Here is a 21,779-nt window from a genome sequence, read left to right on the forward strand (position 1 = left end):
GAAAGTTTGTCAACTCAAGGTATTCCGGAGATATATATTAACGTCATCAAAACCATATACAAAAACAGCAAAGCAAGAGTTCAACTGGAGAAAATTGGCCCAGAGTTCAGAGTAAAAAGAGGGGTGAGACAGGGAGACCCAATGTCCCCCAAGTTATTTTCTGCAGTCCTTGAACACATTTTCCGCAAACTAGAATGGGGTCACATGGGCCTCAATATAGATGGTAAGAAACTAAACCACCTTAGATTTGCAGATGACATTGTATTATTTGAAGAAGATCCAAAGAAACTGCAAGGTATGATCGAGTCACTGTGCAAAGAAAGCAAAAAAGTTGGGTTAACAATGAACACCACAAAAACTAAACTCATGACCAATTCAATAAAAACAGAAATAAACATAGATACGATCTCACTAGAATATGTAGAAGAGTACACATACCTTGGCCAACTGATATCTCCGGTAGACTTAACTAGCAAAGAAATAAATACAAGAATAACCAACGGATGGAAAAAATATTGGTCTATGAAAGAAGTAATGAAGTCCACTAATCTCAGCATTACCACAAAAAGAAAAGTATTTAACACATGTATCTTACCCTGCATTACATACGGATGTGAGACATGGGCACTCAACAAAGAACACCGAAACAGGCTTCAGTACTGCCAGAGGTCTATGGAACGAAGTATGACGGGAACACGCAGACTAGACAAAATGAGAAATGAAGACCTGAGACAAAAAACAAAAGTGACCGACATACTCACTAAAATAGACCAGCAGAAGTGGAGATGGACTGGCCACATGTTGAGAGACAAGCAGGAAAAATGGAGTAAGATCGTAACGGATTGGTACCCAAGAGGTTGCACACGGAGTCAGAAGAAACCTCGAACAAGATGGGAAGATGAACTCAATCTCACAGCGGGCCCGAACTGGAGAAGAGTGGCCCACGACAGACCCCAATGGAAAGAGCTAGAGGAGGCCTTTGCCAAGCGGCACACTGAGCTTAGAGACATACTCTAACTCAGAACAAAAGGGCTTAATAGATAGATAGATAGATAGATAGCATGTGACGTCACAATCATATTACCTACTCTTTATAGTTTTATACGAGTTTTAAAATATAAGTTGTGTCTAAAAATAGCTGTTGTCAACGTTTCTCTTACGCTTACGCTTCGAAATGCCGAAAACACGTAATTTATTGTAAACCACCACCACCAAACCACGTAATTTTTAAATAATTTTGACAACGTCATAATTAATCGGCCTGGTAGCACCGTATAACTTTTAAAACCGTTGATTTTCCGTCGCTTTGCTCCTGTTTTCCGTATGAGTATTTATTAAAATTGTTTACGCGATTTAGGATATTTTCAACTATAAAATTTAATAACAGAGAATTCCGAGAAGGGAAAAATATTATAAATCATTATATAAAACTAAAACATATTTGACTGACTAATAAAAAATATGGTTGATTCGCAACATTCGTTTTATTACAATAATCATCGTATTAGGTACAATAGGTACCTACAACCCTAGCGCATTCTTACGATGACGCGTTGGCACGTGACTCGCACGGCGGGCAACACAGTCTCGACTCTCTGTGCGCGTACTTATGGTACATTTCTTCTCGTCCTGAGCAGCAGGTATTATTATTAAGATTTTGTAGGCTATTATAGCGTAGGTATTTTCGCTTTTGTATGGGAATGATGCATCTGTTACGTAGTAACTATTTATTAATCTGTGACCTGGATCAAATTCCCTCACCTGTAAGACAGATCTTTAAAATGATTCTTAAGAAAATTAACACCAAAAAGTCTGTAAACTACTGGGCCAAACCATAGAGAAAAAAATACATACATAACATCCATACATCAGTTCAGACTATTAATTTCAGTGTCTACATCTAGCATCGAGTAGCGGAACTATCAGTACTGCTACTTGACAATAGATGTAGCACCGACCGGAAAGTCTTATCTCAACAGCATAAGACTTTCCGGTCGGTGGCTACATCTATTGTCAAGTAGCAGTACTGATAGTTCCGCTACTCGATGCTAGATGCTAATAGTCTTTTTGGTACTAAAACTGATGTATGGAGTGAGCACTCTATGTATTTTTTTCTCTATGGCCAAACGTACTGATAAACCATATTTCAAGACTGGTTTAAAAATGGTAATTTTGCTACAGTTGCTGAAATTTGAACTATTACGTATACCTAGTTGTTTAGTTTATTACAATGTAGTTTGTTGCCGGTCCCATATTGGGATACCCTACTCCAATTGAGGGGGGATTTAAATCTCAAAGCAGAGGTGTAGGGTTGGAGCCGGTGTAGCTTTATTTGACGTTCATAAGCGCATTGTAATATGCCTACTTTAATAAACTATCTTTTATCATATCTTTATCTTTAGTTTAAAATTTCACCCTAATTACGGAACCCTAACCTCCGCCCGGAGCCGGGCCGTGTCCGAGCCGGATTATCCGGCGATCCGGCGAACGGATTAAGGCTTCAAAGGTTTAACATGTTCGCGATCCCTATTAAAAGGTAAGCAATTTGCCTGACCTCCGCTTTCGGGCGATTTTGTTTATTTATTGGACACTTTTGTGATATACCGATTATTTGAGTGCTTTAGGCGGTCGACGGCTTACGTGTTAATTATCTCTGACAGCTATATTCGAACTCGAACAATATCTAGCATTTGACGTATCTTAAATACGTCAAATACTAGATATTGAAACGATATGGATTGGATATGTCAGTGTCAAACAAGTGTCAATAGTGACGTAACTTCAAACAAACACGACACTTGTTTGACACTGTTATATCTTCATCATCATCATCATCATCATAACTTAAGAGCTTTGCTCTTGTCGGTGGAGTAATCACCAATAATTCCTTTCTTGTGCCAGTCTTTTAATTTCCTCATAGGATGTATCATTTTTTATTTGGCTAAGATAAGTTATTCTAGGTTTCCCTTCTTCTCTTGTCTTTTCAATCCTGCCTTCCAAGATGTTCAGGAAAAACTTGTCATGCCGTATCAGGTGTCCTACCATCATGCCTCTCCTATTTCTTATTGTATTTAATAAGCATCGCTTTTCTCCTATCATACTCAGGACTTCTTCATTCGTCTTCCTCTCAGCCTCCAGCTGATCCTTTCCATCCTCCGCCAACACCACATTTCGAAAGCTATATATCTTTTTTTTTTGTTATATCTTGGGGATATCTAATAGATCTAGTTCAAAATCGGAATCGGGCCCTAAGAAGAATCTAACTTTGGTTAAATAGACCACAGAAAACAATCCATCAGATGAAACAAGTTTCAAACACCCTCTTTAAAGGGTCGCCCATTATTAAGTTCACAAAACATTTTTGTTGCGTATTGTTGATACGTTTTCATTTTCACAAAAGCGTGTATTTATGTATCACTGTAAACTAAAGGAGGATATTTTGGAGATTTTTTCAAACATACAAAAATCTGTCTTAACGTACAGATTTTTTATTTTATTTTATTGATTCATAAAATGTAGCTACACAGCATTACAGCGGACTAATACACTGTGGAATTTGTAATAGACAGTATTTATACAAACAAGGTACATGATACAGTCTAGAAAGGACAAACAGAACAAATGCGAGAAAGAAAAACTAATACAAGACAGAAGATTCACGCTTATCCATCGCCTCACAGAACTTCATACATTCTTTACACAAATCCAATAGATCCATCCAACTTCTTGAAAATACAGATGACACAGCGACTACAATTTGTAACATCAGAACAACGCACACAAGGGCTGCAGAAGCACAACTTCGGTATCATCAGAAAACAGTCGATGGCAAATACGAGTACAAAATGGCGGCCACATATGCTCCACTCGCACAAGTTTGAGGGGAAACGAGGGAAAGTTGTGGGCGCTTGGAGTCAATGAAGAGTTGTTTTAGCATTGGAAAAACGCGTTTGAAGTGGGATCTTTAGTTTGTATCGGTTTATTTAGCCGTAGTCACAAGCATATTGTCGCTTTTTGTACTTTAATTTTATTAAATGTATTAAAAAAACTGTATTATATCTGTTTTGATATTTCTATAACACGTCAGAGACATGGAGTTAGTCAGAGAGACATATCGTACGTGTGACATCACAATATATTGTAATCAATCCACCTCTTTTTAACCGACTTCAAAAAAAAAGGAGGTTCTCAGTTTGACCCGTATGTATGTATGTATGTATATTTGTTCGCGATTATCTCGCGTTTGGCTGAACCGATTTTTACAGTTTCTGCTCATTTTTCGGATCTGCTCAGTTAATCGGAAATGCAAAAAGATCTTTAACATAGTTTTTTTTCTCTGTTTCTGTTTTCATGACTGATGTAAAACGAATTGTCTGTGGTAAATTAATCTATTAGCCGTTTTAAGTACCTATAATTATACCAAAACTAGCTAAAACATCGTTATATCTTCACCCCCTTATTCATAAAACTTTACGGGCCTGATTTAGTTAAATTATGTTTTATCCCTTTCTTACAAATACATAACACAGAATGACAGATAAGGACAAACGATTATTAGCTAATTGAGGTTAGTAGCGCGTCTGTGAATAAAGGGGTCAGAATATAACCTATAGGTACTTCACATTACACAAAAACTTTGAAAACGGATGAATGAAATGACTGAACTTTGATTGGAAATTCCACCATAAACTGACCCGTTTTCACTGCCCTCTTGTTTATCATTAGCGATATCGCTTTGCTGTCAGATCTATCGAAGTCCCGATTAGTTCCCTTTGTAGTTCCGTTTGTTCCAACAGTTCCAAGTTAGGTTATAATTGGACATCAAACGGATGATAGGTACTAAGAGTAATTAATGGCTATGGTAACTGAGATTAGAGTGAACGTCTACGGCGAGGTTCATATTGATTTTAGGATTAAGTTAAACATTATTGACTATGGAGAAGATCGCATAAAAGTTCGCCTTTGTACTGCCTATTCTGTGCAAATTTGTGTTTGTACAATAAAGAGTTTGTACATACGTAACATACATAAGGCAATACCGTCTACGAGCTCTTTCGTCGCTTTTAACTCTTTCTAATACAATCAATGTATTGAGCCATCGCTGAACATACATTGGGGTCAAATTTGTAGCTTTAGCTAGGGTTAACGAAAATATGAACAATGCTAACTGGCGCGGACGCGTGCGACGAGTTTTACCTACGGCGGGACCCACAGGCGTGCACCACCAGCTCCGTGCACCCGCACAAGTGTGCGAAGGACCTTAAACTCCTCTATTAGCCTTAATTTAATCCGCTACTGCAACGACATTGTGTATTTTGACTTTTTAATGTTGTTATAAAAACTAATTTCGGACGAGTAATAGAGTTAATCTGCTCTCCAACCTTGGTACTGCTGGCTGGTAGTGTAAAGATTAACCGGTTAGCTCTCAAGATTGCTTTTTAACTTCGAGGCGATCCGTCACTCACACACCACGCCAGTACTAGGAGCCAGTGTCGAAAAAAACGACAGCGTTGCAATGGGACTAATATCTACGTAAAAGTTTAAAATGATTTCGATATTGTGTTCCCGGAAAAAGACTGATTATATATCAGATTATGATTATGATTATTATCTTCCAGTTGTGCGAGTTTTTCGAACTTGGTATATTTTAACTCGAAACGTTTTTAACACATTACTATTAACTTAACCTAGCGGCTTTAAGTTACAGACTGTCATCAGCGAGAAACTTACTTATAATTTTAAACGACTTTCACCGTCTGGTTTCTTAGCGTTGGCTCTAGGACTATAAGGAGCGATCTATCAAGCTAAGTTATTTTAAGTTGCCGGCTGGTATATTCGCCATGATAAAACAACAGCATTGTACTCGTAACTTACTAACAAATTTAATCGACACAAAGCGTCTAGTGGTTTCGTAGCGTCGTCTCTCCGACTATAAGGAGCGATCTATCGTGCTAAGTTATTTTAAGTTGCCGTCTGGTATATTAAGTTCCGGTTTGATGTATCGGTTCTTGGGTAACTTAGTAATAATTTAACCGATACATTAACGGAGTCGATGAAGAAATTTCCATTTTAAAATGTAGTTTGAAGCGCTAACTAAGCCATAACTTTTACTGAAGTATTTCTTTTAGCTAGCCTTAAGAACATACAGACGAGGAAGTTGCTGAAACTATCCAAAAAGGTGGAAAAGTTGTTCGATATTTTCTGAAAACTTCCATTTTGGAAAGGTAAAATGTCGTTCTCATAGGAGACCTTCCCATATTCCCCATATTTCTCCCCAATTGTTTTCTTTCTTTTTATTTTCATAATCGCAACTGGAAGACAATCAAATCAAATTGCAATATTTTACATACCCAGTTCAAGTTCAAAACTTGTAAATTTGTAACAATAAAACTAATATTGCAATTCAAACTTTAACGAAACCTCCAGAACAATTACCATTCATAAGAACATCAAGTACATGCAAGAACAAAAGTGCTACAATTGGATTCTAAAGCAGTTAGTTTTTATTGCAACCGCCGGGCAAGTTCTAGACGTAGAGATAACACTTTTGAATACGATTGTATCTTTATGAAGGTTCAGTTTTTCATTGTTTCATAGTTTTCTGCAATTAAATTGAGATTTGCTAGTTTTATTCAGCTTTTAATTTAAATAGTACATATAAGGGGCCAGTTTCTCAAAAGCTTGTAACTTGTAATACAAGTGGAAGCCCCTTTCAAACAAAAGCTGTCAAAAAGTAAACCGCTTGTATTAGAAGTTACAAGCTTTTGAGAAATGAACCTGTTTTTTTAACAGAAATCGTATTTTAAATTTTTTTTTAATGTTTTTATAATGATACAGACGTTTTGGTGTAATCGTCTCATAGACAACCTTTACTCGTATGTCAAGCCGTGTAAGCGAATAAGCGTACAACAAACATATTTACAAGAAAACCTCTTAAAATATCCAAAACGATCTACGCTATATAACTAAGAGAATCCCAACATTTCCAGCGCAACGAGTCACTTACATAATTTAGATATTTGCTTTTTCATGGCATGATGTCCTAAACATTACATGTCATGTCCTTGATACACCTGATCAACCGTTGTGTAAATAAATAACGAAACGACAACGGTACTACCGAAGGGTAGGTACAGTAAAAATATTTGAATTATAAGCAGTACTTTAACTTTCTTAAAACGCACTTATTTTATTTTAATTTAGAGACTTGAAGCGTCAATTGGTAGAATTAGATTAAAATCTAAGGATGTGTTAGAAAATTGTTCCTTAGCTAACTTGTCTGACAGCTTAGTTTAATTCATGATTTTGTAGAGTCGCGTTTTTTACCAGATATAACGTATACGATATAGACATAAAAATGTAAAAATTGTTCAGACATATATTATGACTAATGTTTTCTGCTTAGCAATATCTGCTGTGCATACCGTAATAATAGCATTTTAAACTCTCGCGTTTTATACACATATTTAATTACACAAACGGGTCTACGGGGAAATTATATCGCGGTAGACCCGTTTGTGTAATTAAATATGTAATAATAGCAGTATCTTTTTTTTTAATAACCAGATTTTATTTATAAATACATTATTTAAATATGTAATACTTAAGTACCATTATTCCTACCTTACTACAGTACAGACCCAAAAAGCAAACATAGGCAATATAATTTACAACAAAATATTACTTAATTTATGGAACTTGAAACCAGCAGTTTAGAAATCGAATTGATTGTGGTCTGATCTTCACAATTGACACGTTATCTGTGTTGCTTTCTATTTGCAACGCCTTGTGGCGTTTTGTGTAGTGTCAAAATACTGCTAACAATATTTTAGCCATGAGTACAGCTTGGGACCCTCGAATTAGGGTCCGACCGTACGCGGATTACACACTGAATAATTAACTAACGTTTATTTTACCCTCGTAACTTAAAGTAACCCGTCATTATAGAAACTACATAAATGTTACGTCCTTTTGTGACGCGGGAAAAATGGGCGAACGTTTTTGTAACTTATTTCAATGGGGTAAGGTCTGTTATTGGATAATTATTGCGTGTATATTAAATGTGATATTACTTTATTTGTGGACTTTAACAGGGATAAAAAAAACAACGGGTTGCACTCCGGGAGTTCCGACAGAAGTGAAAACTCAATGACTAGTCCAAAATGTCTGCAGCACTATGTATAATAATTGACCCATCCTCCTTTCTATTGAAAAACTTTAGTTCCGAAATTGCGGGTCAGTGAGCTTGTTTAAAATTCGAAATTCAAATTTCGAATAGAAATTGTAAAGTTACCTTGCAGACCTCGCATCTAAATATATTTGGTCATGATATTTTGAGTTTTATTCACCAATACTAGAGTTCACTTTTATTAGCGATTTCATCAAGGTGTAGCTTTATTGAATTATGTCATTGAGTTTTTCTTTATTGATTTAAATGCCATCTAAACCTTACGGTCGCGTGATCGCCTTACCCTGTCTCGAGTTTATAATTTTTTACTTCACAAAGAAGTTTTCACTTCAAAAATGTTATTGATACGTTATTTAATCATAAAACATGTCAAAATGAGGTAAATTAAAAAAAAAGCGGTGGAATTTTTAAATTGGTTTTTAAGTAAAAATTAAGTAGTGGTATTGGTTACATCAACAATGTTTCTTCTTAAATGAAGCAATGAAAAATAGAATAAAATATTTCATTTGTAACATTTCGTATTTCCAAAAAACGCCCTGCTTGACGGAAGTTACGCATCTGCGAGTTGTCATCGCCAGATGCCAGTTTTAATCAAAATTTAGGTAATTTTATTTATATTGTTATGCTTTGTAAATATTTTTGTTCAAAATATATGAAGATTGAACTGTTCGTGTTTCGGAGAGGTTACTTGCATCACCCTGCAAAATATATTAACTAATAAATATTAATAACGTCCATTAGAGAATACACATCTTTACGGCTACCATCAGTTTGGCACTGACATAAACGCCCTCGACCACTAATGTCAAAAAGAAGTACCTACTTAGGGCGGCATGTATTGCAACCCTATGAGGTACAGAACGTTACGGCCCAAAGCATCTGTAATTTTCTGGATGCAACGGGCATTAGTAATGAACTTTAAAGGGCCGTCACAATAGATCAATACTTGGTCGACGTGACACTCAAAGGCCCGATACCACCCCAATAATAATAACGCCCTCGAGAACGTAATTTACTTTCTATACACCTCGCTCGTACTCGCATATTAGTGCAAACGAGATGTATAGAAAGTAAATTACGTTCTCGATAGCGTATATGTCAGTTTTGACACTGTCAGTGACTCATGGTATGGGTTCTTGTGTACACGCTTACACAGCAATTACCTTCAAATCTCTATGGACATACTTAAAGTTTAACACATCCAGTGCCAAGAACAGACTGGTTTGTTCATTTTGTATTGGAAATGGGGCGCTTAGGACTGATAGTGACAAGGGCCCTAAGAGCCTAATTCTCTGATTGAACCCTGATCCGCACAATGCTGTCTTTTTTATTAACATCATGAATTGCTGAAATAATACTATTAATATTAGTTTCAATAAATGTCAGTCGTGAGCACAGCAAGTAAACAATAAATCTTAAATTCATAAAAAAACTTCTGTCCTTCCCCGTTCTCATGAAATCGCAAATAACTGTCTTCGCCAATAATTCAGTATTCATTCGGCAGATAAATTCAATCGGAATCCATTTTGTACCGTCGGCAGCGGCGGTCCCGAGGGTCCGCGGTGCCGGCGCGGGATTTCATTACTTTTAATATGCTGGTGGAGAGACGTGCATATGCTGACTATACAACTGTCGTTTACTTCGCAAAAAATCTTGGGGTCCGGTTGGGAACAAGTTTTTTTCGCTCTGTGTATGCAAAATATCCGACATCCTTATTACCTGTAGGTTATAAGGGTGGTATTCCAACATTAAGCAAAAAGTTGAAAGAAAAAGAAATTTTAACGTATTTAACAATAAGAACTTAGAAGCGCAAATAAACAATAAATAAAAACAACGGGTTGCACTCCGGGAGTGCCGACAGAAGTGAAAACTCAATGACTAGTCCAAAATGTCTGCAGCACTATGTATAATTGACCCACCCTCCTTTCTATTGAAAAACTTTAGTTCCGAAATTGCTGGCCAGCTTAAATTTGTAGCGTTAATTGTTTAAAATTCGAATAGAAATTGTAAAGTTACCTTGTAGACCTCGCATCTAAATATATTTGGCCATGATATTTTGAGTTTTATTCACCAGTACTAGAGTTCACTTTTATTAGCGATTTTATCAAGATGTAGCTTTATTGAATTATATTTGAGTGATATAAAGTTAGAATGTAACTGTGAGATTCTCGTATTTCAGCCCGTACAAGATTAGAACCTTTTTCATGTAATGTCATTGAGTTTTTCTTTATTGATTTAAATGCCATCTAAATGAGTGGCCATCTAAACCTTACGGTCACGTGATCGCCTTACGCTGTCTCGAGTTTATCTTTTTTTCCCCACCTCAAAAAGTGCCCAGCGCCGCTAAAGAAGTTTTCACTTCAATAATTCATATGCACATTATAAATGGCTTTCAACCCACAAAATGTCAAACAAATCTCAGCAAAAAATCTAAAACTAACAAATTGCTACCAACCGCAGCCACGTGTCACACTCGTGTCAAAACATACCACGACCTCACAATCAAATAGACAAAAATAATCTTTAAAGCTACTTGGAATTTCAACTGTACCACTAAGAGATAGAGTCTAAAATTGTAATAACACGAATGGATACTTCAAAGTAATACTTCTTTTGACGTAGACTTTAGGAATACAAAAGTCAGAACCCGAAACGGGTACGATGCATTCGAAATTGGATTCTAAAGTGTTGTTATTAGGATTCGATTTATAATGCATTTGGTTTAGAGTTGTTACGATTTATTTAACGTCAATATTAAATATCTACTATGATCGATCGTAGACACATGTAGGTATTCTAAATAATATTCCCCAACTACAGGAATTGTGGGCTCACGTTGACACAGTGGAAAACACAATTATATCACATGACACACCATTGCATCCAGGTCAAGGAATTATATTTTAAGCTAATAAAATTATCTATTCTATAAGCTAAGTAAACTATCTTTTATTTACCCTAAAAGAGCGGAAGTCTTAGCCCTGTTTCGAGCATTCAGTGGAAAGGGGAGAAATAGTGAATTCGAAGCATGGAATCTGTTCAGAGTTCAACCAAACCACTACAAGGATTCAAGCTTTTACAAGATGGAGCAATAGCAGTGGCTAAAAGCATTCCCCTAAAATACTAAAATGTTATTATATGATCGGTAATAAGTGCAATACTGAAGAAGGCAAGTTACACCGGGATATTGAAATGAAGAGTTGTATAATGTTATACCTGTTCTATGAGATTAAGTCACTGCTAAGTTATTTTATTATTAAATTCCATAATGTATACCTACTTCTAACAAAAGGGAGCCATATAAATGCCCTATTACGCGCAGTGTACCGAGGGGTTGATGTTTAGGTTCAGACGTTAGTTCGTCGTCAAACTTGCTCAGTCCGTCAGACTTCTTGGGAATGGGAGCAAGAAGCAGACGATGGGTTCGACACTGGTCTGACACCTGCTTTGGTCAGAATATGGTTGAAACTGACCAGAAGTAAATGCAAACCGGAATAAAAAACGCGATGCAACTACATGAATGATGAAATGTACGCATTTATGTGTCTGGGGAAGGAACCGTATTACGACACAAGACGCAAAATTAAAGTGTGGTAGGGTAATTCGCCAGTAACTGGCCACTTTTAGTAACTGGCCACCCAAAACCAAAAATTCATTTTAGGCCAGCCAGTGGCCAGTTATTGAAAGCTGGCCAGTTTTTGGAACCTTATATTAAAATGAATTCTGTTTATAGGTGAATAGAATTCATTTTTAGTTTAGAGCGGCTAGTTATTAAAGCGGCCAGTTACTGGCAAATTATTCTACAATGTAATGAGTAAGTAGATTAAATAATACTTACAGTTTACTTCTTATTCATTGAGAACAGGGACCATGGAGTCCATGGAGTGGTTGGAATTAACTATGCTTCTATACAAAAGAGAGGCTCTATGATAAATTTTTCCAAGGTCCCTTTTTTCACTCAACGACACATTTTTTTTCTAATCAAATATTATGTACGCCTTTCTATCTTTAATCTATCTTTATCTACAATAATAAACAACACATTTAGTCGGTCTCCAGAGTGTGTACTTCGGATGTTGTCTATATCGATGCCTATGTCGGTAACAAGACATTCACCGGCGCGGGACGATATATGTTTTTTTAATGCAATTTCTTTTTCATAAAGGTTAGTAAAAGTTATGTTTTTAAAATCTGCATTAAATAGGCTTTATTGACATATTTTTTGTATGTAGAAAAATCAAGCAGTTTAATTTTGACAATAAATAAAAAACAAAAATTACACTTGAAAAATTAGACTTTTTGTGTTTTTTTTAATTTTTTTTCAACAAATTGCAATTTTTTATACCAGAAATGAATTCTACGTTATTTATTTATCCGAAATTGATACCAAATATGACCTATTAGCTAAACGGGGCCTGTTAGAATTTTTAGAATGAAGCCGGGCGGGGCGCTACTTGACCCCCCCCCCTCTCTCGGGCTTAAGCGGGGGGTCCCTCGGGCTACCGATCTTAATCGGCTTATTTTGATATAAGGAACAACTGTGCCAAGTTTCATGCTTTAATCAAGCAAAAAAAGGTTCGACCTATTTTTGTTACTTAAAACCTTAACTAATTTGAAAATCGAACTTGATGTTAGTAACGCTGTAATTGGATTGCATTCACGAAGACAATTTTAAGAAAAGTTTACTCGTTATTTATTTACTCGTAATTACATGAAATGAATTTTTCCGCATTTTCTTAAAATACGAGGCCTAAATATATCTATATGTACGTAACTTTTTATCAGTAAAATTCTGGAAATGCTAATATGTGTTTGTTTCTTTACAGGTAAATATCTTCATTTTGAAATTCCCTTCAATTTCCAATTTGGAATTTGTAAGTAGGTGAAGATACCTTAAAACGATGTATATGCCAAACAGCTAAGTCAAGAACATCTTACTTATATTATAAATATTCATAAAAATAAGCTATTCATGAAATATAAATTCTTCCTTTCTTTCACGAATAAAATTGTAATATAAGTTTTCTTTGACGTCTAAACTAATTTACAGTTTAGACGTCAAAGAAATGTTGTCCGTGTTTTGTAAATTACATATTTTACAAATGTATTTTGTAAATTTCTTCTGCAATCAACTTTAATTTATGTTTATAGGTTAATTAGTCTGCCCTCTAAATTACAGTCCGAGAAGATGTTATTAGTTAGCACTAACAGTAATTTTAACAGATCATCAGTAACTGTTGTTTAACTAACTAATAACTATTGTTGTTAAGCTAGGTTGCCAAGCACCTTTGTTTATAAGACGACGTTAGTTCAGTAAAAGCTTATAAAATATTGTCATCGCTTCCGCAAAAATCCTACAAAAAAAATACAAAAAGTTCACCACCATCAGGCCCCGACGAGATTCGAACTCGTGATCTCCTGTTTACTAGACAGGCGCTTTAACCAACTAAGCCACGGCGCCGTTGTCTCGCATGGCGAAATTATCGGTGCCTATTGTTGTATAGTAGACGTCGAAGATAATTATTGTCTGGCCTAGTGGGTAGTGACTCTGCTTATGAAGCCAATGGTCCCGGGTTCAAATCCTGGTAAGGGCATGTATTCCTGCGATGACCACCTAAATCATGGGTGTTTTGTATGTATAAAATATAGTATGTTTATTATATTATATTAGTTGTCTAAGTACCCATTCATGAGTCTTATCGAGCTTACTATTGTGACTAATGTCCTATAAATCCTATAATATTGATTTATTTATTTTTCGCCTTATTACAAAAGAGGAAAGTGAAAATTTGTAACTAAACATATCTTTAACCTCGATTTTACAATATAGATAAGTGGGTGTCTTGACAACTGTTATCTGGTTTAATTGTACTGATATGATAATAAGCAGGTGTGTATGATATGACGCTATTGTATGGTATGTGTTTTGTGGGAATTAAACTTGTTTTACTAGGTCATCAGACTGAAACGAAATGATATTATTATAAACATATTGATTTCCGATAATTCTAGGATTATGTTCCACATAACTAAATGGATTACATGATAATCCCGTTTGAACAGTGAGCTCTGTTGTAAACATTATACTTTGTGTATTTTGTGTTTATTTTCTATAAACCTATATATATATCCTATATATATTCTTATATTTTTTATATAACCTAATGTGGGTGAATATAATCAAAGAGAATAGAGTGAACATTTACTGCCATCTTTCGACAGAAGATGAAAACTGTTAGAACGTCATTTGACTTTGATCCTTATTCTTTCACTGATATCTGTTAATTTGTTAAATATTGATATTGACGCCATCTACTCGACAGTAGGCTAAAGGGTTTGGCGCCATCACTCGAAAAGATTGCACTTATTTTTATTTCAAGTTTACTATACGTACGTTTTTATTAAGCCGGTTTAAGATCATTTAATCCCCAGTGATAATTAATCTATTTGTTTTAGCATTAAAAAACAAATGAGCAGTTGCGGCTGACAACACTATATTTGGAAAAAGGTTTAAATATACTCAAATTAGTGTAGAGTTACACCCTTTTCTAAGTAACACTGCACCCGGCGCAGACGGTATAAATCACCCGTCTAGCTATTTTTATTTATTTCCCTATGCTCTTGGTGACGAGTATTTTATACTTGGTATTTTTACCTGTTCCGAATTTGATATACCAGTTCCAGGGTTTGTTAGGATTGTTTTTAATGAGACAACATACAATTTAGACTTATTATTTTATTTGACTTTTCTTATTCTACGAATAAACAAATAGGTAAGTACATTCAGCAGCAATAGTTGCTAAGCGGGCGAGGTGTTCAAAATGATATTGACACAACTTTATTGTTAAGAGAATAAGAGCGCGTCAAGGTAATTTTGAACACCTCGCCCGCTTAGCAACTTCTGCTGCTGACTGTACCTCAAATTTCCTCAGCATTAGGGCTTCCAATACCGGGATCCCGGTATTTCGGGATCCCGGGATCCCGTCCTTTTAAACGCATTTTTCAATACCGGTATTTTTAAAGGCAATACCGGGATCCCGGTATTTTTAAAAATGAGGGAAATGCGCAGTATAAACCCTTTAAATCCATTATATTCGGTTGTATCAAAAAGCTTACTAAATGTCAGACGCATCTAGAGTTAGACCAAGAAAAGTCTGCAACGATTTTGATAGCACGCGCAGTGCAAGTATTATATTAAACTTCTATGAAATTATGACGTACAAATAACACTTGCACTGCGTACTGCATATGCTATCAAAATCATTGCAGACTTTACTTGGTCTAACTCTAACTGGTCTCAAGCCCGCATTTTATTATTGAAACAAGATCGTTGGCTAAGGCGTCAGATAAATATTTGGTGGTTGGTGGTGGATGAATCCTGAAGTTATGTGAGTGATGAATATGATGATAGTGACATTAAATTTAACATAATTAGTTCTTATAATTTTATCAAAAAATAAAACGAAAGAGCAAGGATAACTGTAATAATGGCAAACCAATTCTGACGGAAATTTGAAAAAATGTTGTCTGGTTGGTTAAGTTGGACTACAAATGTGACTGGTGAGGTGAAGTCAACAAATTGGATAAAATTATTGCCAACCTGGAGTGTGAAATAAAATTATTGCAGATGGCGGCATTGATTGTTTATTGTTGTAATAGCTTTTAGGACATATCTGGTATTCCAGTGAGCCTTTTTAATTCCCCTTTTTAATAAAACTATATATTTTTAAGCGATTCATATCCAATACCGGGATCCCGGGATCCCAGTATTGACGAAGACAGTTTCGGTATTAATACCGGTATTGTGAGAAGTCCGGTATTTGGAAGCCCTACTCAGCATTGAATAATATTATGGTAATATGTAACTATCTATATTTTAATTGCCTTGCTTATATTATTACCCGTACCATTTATAATTTTCACGTTACTAAACATTTGTGTAGGTATACAAATGTGCGAATAGCAGAAAATTTCCGAAAAATTGAAAATGTTCTCAGATATTTTCACTTTAAACTTATCAAAGTAGTTTAATGCTACCACATTTTAGCGGAATACTTTACTCACAAGTATTTTAACAGCGACTATTTAATCACTGTTCCGATGCTCTTTAATACTAGTCTGGCTAAAACAAAGAGGTAATATATGTGGGTAATTAATAAACCGGCTATATTTGACGCGTTTCGCGCTTAATTCGCTCCCTAGAGAGAGAATTGGTATTATTATTCAAATCGGGTGGTATGAAATGCCCTTAAATCATCCGATTTAATATTCATAAGTAATTTTTTCATATAGCCAAAAAAAGTCATTTACTTATAAAGTTAATTATTCATAAAATCTCGTTAGATTATAATCGATTTATTTAGAAAAGTTTTGAATAAATCATTAATTTAACTAAAACTGATTGTTATTTTAGATACAGAAGGCCGATTTGAACTTACAAAAGTAACAAAATAATGAAATTTTCAACTAGTTTTGATATCATTCGAACTTGGTACCTATCGTAACCACCGATCTATATCAAAACTAAAACAAATTTTTAAATCTGACTACCGGTCAAGCACGTAACTATATCCTCTTTAATTCAATCTCTGAAAATAAAAATGTACATTTGCTCACAAAGTAAACGTATCCTTTAAATAAACCCCAATCTTCTTATGTTCTTAACATGCACAATGCAGTACAGAGCCACTGGTGTTATTCCTAAACCTAAAACACACCGAGCATAGACTCGGACAACCAGAGTAAATGTGACCATATAACTCTTTAAACTCTCGCGTTTTGTACACATATTTAATTACACAAACGGGTCTACCGCGATATAATTTCATTGTTTTTACCTTTAATTCCGACGTTTTAGCTGAGTTGCACCAGCACAAAAACAAAAAACAATGAAATGAATATTGCAGGTAAAAACAATAAAATTATATCGCGGTAGACCCGTTTGTGTAATTAAATAAATGTGACCATGGTAGAGTCTATGCGGAAAGAGAAGAGTCGTGAAATGTATGGGGTCCAATACATTCCACGACTCTTCTCTTTCCGAACAGACTCTGCCCGTGTGTGAGGGGGGTAGTGGGAGAAAAAATAAGGTAAGCGTTGGTCCCATCTATTTGGACCCATCTATTTGGTCCCATCTATTAGGTCCCATCTATTTGGTCCCATCTATTTGGTCCCATTGTCATCAGGGCAGGTTGTCAACGGTTGTGTCAAAGTGGATTTGCTCTCGAAAAGCCTCATTTGGTAAAGTAGAACAATTCTACTGAACTATGGTTTACAAACATTATTGATGAAGACCATAATATGATCAACATATTACGTAATAAATCACTAGTTTTTTTTGTGCTAATATTAGTATTTTTTTTAATCATATTATGCATCAACAGAACTACTGGACCTACTGGTTGGCTTAAGACTATGCTTTTGGTGGCGAGGTGAATATTACTCTGTGCACTAAACCAGCTTGAACTAAAAAGGTTGTAACTAATATTATTTGCCTACTAATATAATACATTTTATTTATACCAACGTACAATGGATTACCGGCCTTTGACGGACTTAGGTCTAGTAGTATAATGTATTTAGTGCACAAGGATGGAAAATGCTACTTTATTATAGTAGCATATCTTTGAGGCTTACAGGTTGCATTCGGAAAAATGAAAATGGCAAATATGTATTGTTACAATGCTCTTTGTTCCATCTAAATTCTAAACCCTTTAGTGTAAATTTCATTCGACAGCATGACGACCGTTTGCGTTTGCGTTATGTCTATTTTTGTATGAGATTTTGAACAGCGCGCCAAGCGGGACGTTTTGGAAACTCAAAATCCCATACAAAATGACACTTCACGCAAACGCACAAATGATTACACTAGGGGTACAGATATCAATATGGAACGCATGTGTATTCTATACTCGTATCGTACGTGTACCTCGGATACGCATACCGTGAGCGGGGACCGAGATTCTAATGACATGCATTTAGGTGACGTGTCGATATTGCAATGGAGGCCAGAGAAAAGTGTACACGCATTATATCAGATAATTTTACCATACATTTTCCAAATTTGGTTTAAAAATAACTGAGAAATACCTTTTGTGTGCGGGAGTTAAAAACGAATACCTAATTAGGTAATATAATTTATAATAAACAAGCGTGCAGTTGACTCGTTTTAGATATTTATAGATAGATATGTATTCATATGTGCGTCGTTGCCATTCCAGGATTGACTTGTAAATATAGACAGGAAACGCGTACATGATATATAAAAGGCTTACGATTATGAATATTATGATACTATTCGTTAGCGTAGGTATATATTCATAAATTGAAGACTTAAGTGTTTAATTTTTTTTGTGATTAAAGTAGATTTATTATTTCAATTATTGTGATTGAGAGTGTTTAATGTCGCATTTTGTAAAACTAGTTGATAAGATTGTTAAATAAAGGCTTATTGAATTGAATTGGATTGAATGTCGCATTTACGTATGGGGGTAAGAAAACGCACCGTACTTACGGATATTGAATAAATGATCTTCCATATTTTTAATTTAATCCTTAATATGCATGAAGTATCACTTGATACTGAAACAAAGTGCCGACGAAGTTCTCTTAAAATTATGACTATATATTCTTAATTCAAAGTGAATTTGGTTGTCACGTTGGTTCCACTAGACTTATATCGACCGGGATATGAACCGTGATTACCTTTTGTATTGTTTTTGAGCTCCCGATATTTCGACGCAGTTACATGCATCTTGTTCACGGGTAACCGTGAATCATTCAAAACTGTTATTGTCACGTTGGTTGTTTAAATTGCAGCTACCCTTTTTCTACCACGCAGAGTACACGGCAATATCGCCGAGCCACTTGTTGGAATTGGAATCCCGTCGTACACTGGCGTGCACTCGGCCGTTTGCTTCTGACATTGCACGCTTCTATCGGGTTGTGTTTTTTGCTTTTGAATATATGAGCGTGGCGGTCGTTTTAATCGTACCAGCGTTGGATGTGAAGTGATTTATAATACCTACTGGAGACACGGATAGTTTAAGTTATCATTTTCATAACCGTGTTTAGTTTGGTTATATTACTCAGACATATTATTAAATATATTAAAAACGGGTCACTCACGTATTAAAATACGTGAATACGTGAGTGACCCGTTTTTAATATATTTAATATATCTGTGTCTTACGGAATTTTGTTATTAAAACAGACATATTATTATCTCTAGAAGCCTAAGTCTTAAAGTACAACCCCTCTTAATCATATTACACAGTAAGATTAGAGACAAAAGATATAAGAGAAGAAATTAATCTGTTCAGAGAAACCTTGGCTTCGACCTTAGATTGAAAATAATTAAATTCAAAATTTTACAAAAATCCTTACACACATCCGAATCCCGCAAAAATAGAAATTTCGTTTAGTCTCTTCGAACAAGTTTACCTGTTACATCGCTACAATATTCTACACTGGCAATCCCCTTAAAATCCTTACTTCCCAAATAACTTGTGGCGGCCTGCTCGGCTCGGTTCTGGCCTCAAATGTCTAATTCCTTAAATGTCCATTTTCCTCGAATGTCTAATTTCCCGAATGTCCATTTGCTCAAAGGTCCAATTCCCGGAATGTCCATTTGCTCAAAGGTCCAATTCCCGGAATGTCCATTTGCTCAAAGGTCCAATTCCCGGAATGTACATCTGCTCGAAGGTCTAATTCCTTAAATGTCCATTTTCTTCGAATGTCTAATTCCCGAATGTCCGTTTATCGAATGTCCAATTCCCTGAATGTCCATATCACCATGGAAATAGATCTACGGCTACAACAACGGGTACTGGGTTTCACGGAGTCGGATCGGACGTAGTGCGAAACTGCTCTAACGGTACCGTTTCAAAAATATACCTAGTATTGAATTTTATTCATTTGTGTACCATTACCAACGGATACCTTTTTAGTTGATACCTTTATTTTACTTACTTCACGGTCTTATGCGTTCATGGAAATGTACATTTACCACTCATTTAACTTACTTTTTATCTTACTGATCATTAGAATAGCGATAAGAATTGCATGTCGGCCTATGCGCACGACTAAACGAAATTACCGTGCACTTGGTTTCGTTGAAATATAACTTATTGTCTACACTCCATTGGACAACCTTGTCAATGTCCCCCTGCAATTTAAGACAATCCGAGATATCCTTAACAACGCGGACCAGTTTTAAGTCGTCAGCAAATAGGAGGCAGGTAGAATCCCTCACTGCATCAGGAAGATCATTGATCATTAGTATAAATCCCAACGGCCCCAAATTACTGCCTTGACTTACACCTGATCTTACGTAGTACGGCTGAGATTTGCTGCCAGAGCAATTCACATACTGTTGCCTGTCGCGCATGTAGCTGGCAAAGAACTCAAGAGTATGTGGCGTGCAGCCGGCAATCGCAAACTTCGTCAACAAGATATCGTTGTCTACCGTGTCGAATGCCTTACGGAAATCGAAGTATGCTACGTCTACCTGGTGACCTGCGTCTACTGCCGGAACTATTAGGGTCATTAGATGCAAAAGATTTCCTGTAGTGCTGCGCGCTGCTCGAAACCCATATTGACTTCAACTTCTTCAACTTCAACATTTATTCAGCAAATAGGCCACAAGGGCACTTTTACACGTCAACATTGAATTTACATAAAAGCAAAATAATAATAATTATACATTGAGCCTCGGAAAGTTGAGAACTCACCTGCGAATAAAGGGTCTTGTGTAATGCAGACTCAAAGACCTTGGCCGGTGCATTCAGTACCGCTACCGGCCGGTAGTTACTGGTGTCGAGCCCACCCCCTCCCTTCGGCACCGGTACCACCCTAGTCACTTTCCACTTTTCAGGAAATGTCTGGGTTCAAATGCAAACATTAAATATATGGCACAATGGGTCGGCTAGGTCGAACGACAATTCTTCAAGAGGAATGGTGGTATTCCATCTAGGCCCGTTGAACGCTTGGCCGGAAGGCGCGCCAGTGCCTGGCGCACATCTCCCACCTCTAGATGCTCGATGTGTACCCGTGCACTGTTCGGCCTGTTGGTATGTAGAGGGTGTATATGCAATCGACACTGGCTTGACACATTTAATTTGAATACAGAAGCTCAAGTTTGAATGATGTTTAATTCAAACTTGAGAATGTCAATTACTCTACTTCCAAACGCCGTCATGTAATGTTGTGTTTATAAAGTTTATAAATTAAATAATAAATAATGTATTGACAAACTAAAGTGCCTTCCAGTATTTATAATAAACCTCCAAAGACCTCCTGCAACCAATTAAGAGGTTATGGAGCCCACAAGATATAGTAAAATAAGTGATTTTAGTGTTTCAGATAAAACGATTCAGCTTTCGTACACAAATATTTCAGAAGATAAGCCTAGCAACGGAGTTGTTTACAAAATAAGGCTAGCAACCAGACTGACGTTTCAGTAAACCGTACGTAATTTTAAATGATGGAGAATTCGGACTGCCTAAATAAATTGAATTTAAATTCCTCCTATCCTACGTGGCGTAAATTAGCAAAATTATTTCTGGACGCCAAGGGAGTTGGAGAAGACAGC

At 36.0% G+C, this 21,779-nt stretch overlaps 1 protein-coding gene and 1 non-coding gene across 2 annotated transcripts in view; one reads left to right on the top strand and one right to left on the bottom strand.

Annotated features, from left to right (window-relative positions):
- The window catches only part of LOC134658851 (heterogeneous nuclear ribonucleoprotein L-like), a 475,097-nt gene that overhangs the window by 444,595 nt on the left and 8,723 nt on the right, over positions 1-21,779 (top strand). The gene's annotated exons all lie outside the window — the stretch shown is intronic.
- Trnat-agu (transfer RNA threonine (anticodon AGU)) lies at positions 13,576-13,649 on the bottom strand. Its single transcript has one exon. It is a non-coding gene; the product is annotated as a tRNA-Thr (tRNA).

Source organism: Cydia amplana, chromosome 23, assembly GCF_948474715.1.
Source record: "Cydia amplana chromosome 23, ilCydAmpl1.1, whole genome shotgun sequence".
In the NCBI taxonomy this organism is placed as follows: Eukaryota; Metazoa; Arthropoda; class Insecta; order Lepidoptera; family Tortricidae; genus Cydia; species Cydia amplana.